Source organism: Macrobrachium rosenbergii, chromosome 55, assembly GCF_040412425.1.
Source record: "Macrobrachium rosenbergii isolate ZJJX-2024 chromosome 55, ASM4041242v1, whole genome shotgun sequence".
NCBI lineage: Eukaryota > Metazoa > Arthropoda > Malacostraca > Decapoda > Palaemonidae > Macrobrachium > Macrobrachium rosenbergii.
Window position 1 is genome coordinate 65,350,534 of NC_089795.1, and position 5,684 is coordinate 65,356,217.

Genomic DNA, 5,684 nt, shown 5'->3' on the forward strand with positions numbered 1-5,684 from the left:
CCAGGAAGGGAACAGAGATGGGGGAGAAACATATCATCTACCAACTGCATCCATCCTCCAAGAAAATGAAACTTGGAAGGGGTGAATACTGAGCACACAACCCGGCTCCGACTCCCTTCCTAGGCGGTTTTAATATGGACCCAACCTAGTATAGGCCAGGGAAAGGGGGAGGGCAGAAGGGAGGAGGAAGCAAGAGGGGAGAGAAATTTGTGCCGAGGAACCAACCAGGATCGAGGGCGGGCAAGAGGCGACTAGCCTAGAGGAAACACAACTGAAGAACCTGATTCCAAATGGGAGGAAGAGAACTAAGGGCCTACCTGCCCACCGAAAACGATCCTGGAGAAACAGCAATAAAACTCCTCAACCTGATCTCCACCCAGGCAAGGGGGATGGGATGCAAACAGCCTACACCACAAAAATAACCATCACAAAGAATAAAACCAAAATGTGCTCAACAGAGCGTGAGCTCACCCTGGGGAAGGAAAACAGATCTGAGGCTGCAGGGCCAGCACCTGAGGTAAACAACAAACAAAATAATAATAAAATAAAACTACAAGAGATACCATCTTCGAAGCATAAAATAATTAGCCTAGTGAGATTAAAATAAAAAGGAACCCAACCTGGGTGGAACCAGACGGTATCACTCACAAAGGCCCATAGACCAATGAAATAATTGGGAACAAAAAGGGGGAGCCACCAAGGAACTACCAGGAAGGGAACTATGGGCCAAAATCTATCTATAACGACTTATGAGACAACTCCAACCGAAGAATAGGAGGGAGTCGCCTCTGGGGCGGTCGACATGGCTGGCGGGGACGCTGCATGCTGGGCAAGATCCCAGCTATTTTATGGAAAACATGAGACCAAAATAGCCAAAAATAGAAATAAAATCTTCTACAAGAAGATGGTACTTAACTTGAGATGGTAAAGCTGCTCATGCCATCGTAGATGCAGAAAAATCCAAATAAGAGAGACGAGCACACAAAAGAAACAGAGATTTCATGCTAGAAAATGGAATGTAGGTGGCGCTGGTGTCGCCGTCCTGGCGGGTGTTTGGTGTGGGAGCTGTAACGGCTCACCCGCTGTTCGGGGTTGGGGTTTTGACAGGGAGAGATCTTTCAGTAGGTTTCCGTGGTGTGGTATTCACTCACCCCTCCTTATACCGGCGTCTTCCTAGAAGGAGGCTGACTGGGGGAGTAACCCCAGCTTTCCTGAAAGCTCTTTTTCTCTGGTATATCTAGCAAGGTTATACCTAGAAATTCGTGCTGTAATGGAATTTCACCCGGCTTGACACGGGACTGGACTCAGAAATATATATATATATATATATATATATATATATATATATATATATATATATATATATATATATATATATATATATATATATATATATATATATATATATATATATATATATATATATATATATATATATATATATATATATATATATATATATATATATATATATATATATATATATATATATATATATATATATATTATAATATATTATATATATAACAGATTTTGATGTAGGAAAAACCTATTTTAGGTAGCCACTGTGAGTCCTCAAAGTAGTTACTCTATGGTATGATGGCTCATAAGACAGACCAACCAATCTCAAAGAATTACTCTTCTACTTTATATATATATATATATATATATATATATATATATATATATATATATATATATATATATATATATATATATATATATATATATATATATATATATACATATATATATATATATATATATATATATATATATATATATATATATATATATATATATACAGTAGAACCCTGGTCCTCGACTGTACTTGAACTCGACATAATCGGATTTCAACACGAAATGTTGAGTAAATTTTGTGTCGGAGCTCAAACAACAAACTGGAATCCGACTCGATGAATCATATGATGTTTTAGAAAAAAGAGTTTCTGGCGGCTGCTGCTAGTTGGCGTTGTTGGTGGCGTTCTTCCCATGCTTATTTAAAAGCATTTAAAGCCCACACATGCTGCTGCTGCTGTTGAAAAACAAGCCAGATTATCACATTAAATTAATAATACAGTATTTATAAGCCAAATTACTGTATGTCTGTTATCATAAAATTAGAAAAATTTCTAAATTACGTCAGAACCCGGCAGCTTGGCAGAATGTAAAACAAACCACAGCACCATCCTGGTGGTGTATCAGATACTAATTACATAAACATTCAATATTTATGGTAAATTTCATACAGAGTCTATTGGAATAGTATACAAAATCACTGTAAAACATCTTTCAGTAAATTTACTGAAAGATGTTTTACAGTGATTTTGTACACTATTCCAGTAGACTGTATGAAATTTACCATAAATATTGAATGTTTATTTAATTGTACGCTATAGCACCTACCAGGGTGGCGCTGATTTGTTTACATCTGCCAACTCTGAGTTCACGTAATTTGAAATTTAATATTTTGATGATAACAGACATGCTAATTGCTTATAAATATTGTATTATTAATTTAATGTGATAATCTGGCTTGTTTTTTCAATGTTATCATTATTAACAACAGTTTTCATGTGTACCGTTGCAGTACATTCTGGTAGTGCCTATAGGCTACCTAGCCTACCCTATGGCTACTTTGGTCTATCATCAGTAATACGGACGCATTGGTGTAAGCCTAATTTTTTATACAGTATGCATTTAAAAATGTAAAAGTGCTTCGATATGGTAAGTTATTCAACTCTGAACTTATTTAATTGTAATTTGTGTAAAGTTTTGTATAAAAAGGCAAGGTTAGGTAATGACTGGTGGTCAGGAATGGATTAATCTATTTTCAGTTATTTCGTATGGGTGAAATTAACTCAGAATTCGACAAAATCGAATCTCGACACTTCTTCTGGAAGCTAATTAGGGTCGAGGTCCGAGGTTCACGAGTATTATATATATTATATATATATATATATATATATATATATATATATATATATATATATATATATATATATATATATATATATATATATATATATATATATATATATATATGTATATATATATATATATATATATATATATATATATATATATATATATATATATATATATATATATATATATATATATATATATATATATATATATATATATATATATATATATATATATATATATATATATGTATATATATATATATATATATATATATATATATATATATATATATATATATATATATATTATATATATATATATATATAGGTGAATGTCCAGAAGAACTCCATATGCATAAAGTACCAAAATTAAAAGAATAAAATGTAATATTTTTTCATATTTAAAGCGTTTTAGACCACTTCTTATGAGGAGAAACACCCACAATTTTGCCATATTAGCTATGGAGGGGGTTGGGGGACAGGTATTGTCTAACCTTATAAGTCAAAAATCGAAAATCATTCGATGGGGAACTAGTTTTTCTGAGAAACATTACACTTTCCGAGAAACATTACAGTAAAAAAACTCATTTTCGAACTAACTCCAGTAAGATTTCGAGGATGCTGATTAGATAATCATTAATATCTCGGATATGGTGAGTCTCCTCAAAAAGTGTTCAGAGACAAAGTTTTATTATTTTATATTGTGAAAATTATAGTGTGACTTATTTTCTTATATCTCACCTGGAGTTGTTCTGGACATTGACCATATATATATATATATATATATATATATATATATATATATATATATATATATATATATATATATATATATATATATATATATATATATATATATATTATATATATCTATATATATATATATATATATATATATATATAACAGGTTTTGATGTAGGAAAACCTATTTTTGGTAGCCACTGTAAGTCCTACAGACCAACCAATCTCAAAGAATTCTCTTCTAGTTTATATATATGACAGGTTTTGATGTAGGAAAAAACTGTTTTTGGTAGTCACTGTGAGTCCTGAAAGACATGGGACTGGGGTAAACATTTATCTTACACAGACCTGGCATGTAATGAAGTTGGCCATAGCAGGTTGTTGCCACATCTGTGCGAACCGAGGTAGTCGTTGTAGGACATGAGATAGAGCCTGCCTGTCCTTTATATTCTGTCACTGTGCCAACAAGCACTATTCTGGCCAAGACCAACTACAAGAGAATTCTTTGTAATTGGTTGGTCTGTCTGTCTTATGGAGCCCTGGTGGGACATGAGGATAACTCCTTTCAGGAGTTTTGTTAGTATGTGACTGCATGAGTGTTTGTTTTTTCTTTTTTTTTTTACTTGCTTGCACTTTGCTTGAGCGTGTTAGGATTAAGTAATTGGGCTCCCCTTCACCTGAACTGTGAGAGCCTTTATCTGTTATAGGATGCTTCCTTAGCAGAAGCTATTCAGGAGTAGATATCTACCAATGGGAACTACAGTGAAAAGTGTTGTTGGTGTTGTTGTTGGCCTACCTTGTGGCTGTAGCATCTGGTGAAACATAGTAAGGTGCAAAAGTTGATGCAGTTGGATTTACTTCTGAGGATTAGGGAGCCTGATGCCGGTAGGCATAATATCAGTGTTTACAGCGTAAGAGAACTTCCCAGGATAGAGGACAGTTAGACAGACATAAGTTAATTTGTTCCAAATTGATTGCTGTTGATTTGATCATGATCAGTCTACTGTAATTTTGGCTCTATTTGCAGTGGTCATGTATGCCGGTAGGCATAATGTCAGTGTTTACAGTGTAAGAGACCTTCCCAAGATAGAGGAAAGTTAGAAGACATAAGCTAATTTGTTCCAAATTAATTGCTATTGATTGATCATGAACAATCTACTGTAATTTGGGCTGTTTGCAATGGTCATGTACTTCTTTTCATGAAGTTATTTACATGTGTGTAATTTTGCAGTGTTTAAATGAATTGTTGAGTTTTTTGCAGTTTTAAGCCCAATGTTTTTCATTAGAGTAGTGAAATGAGTGACTTGATGTAAAAAGATGAATTGTTGTAGAAGTGTGTGTGTCATTATATTTGTACCAGACTACATACTATTTAATATCTTCTGTATATACATTGTTTGGTTGATACTGTATGCAGCTGGAGTATTTTTGTTAATTTTTTGCTTTTACTTACTGTAGTATTAAGATTGAAGTTAGGATAAGTTTTGATGAACTATAGTGTTAAGATTAGGTTAAGTTTCCGTTCTGTAGGTTGATGTAATAAGTAAGGTTACGGAAAGTCAGAGTTTTATTTAGTAACCTCTAAATTTGTTCCCATCATCCTGCACCAATTGCGCAAAAGAAAAAAAAGCTCCTACACCGTGAGTGTTAGCTTCAACAGTAGTGCCAAGAAGGTTTTCACTGTGCATGATAAGAGCATCATGAGGATGGAGTCGGCCTTGGCATTTGGATATTGGACTGCCATAAGAACATCCTCCTTGACACCACATCATGTGCATGAAGGCACAACAACTCTACCAGCAATTTTCGACAGTTACGGAAGGCAGCAACATACAGGAAGCACACTTCTTAGGCTTCAACAAACCTGGCGAAGAAGAGGAAGAAGCCGGACCATCGTCAGCTCCTCAAGGATTTGGGGTCAGCAAGGGGCGGTTCCACTGTTTTCAGAAACGTTTCCAACTCAACAGTGTTTCTTTTCATGGGGAAGCAGCATCAGCAGACACAGAAGTGGCC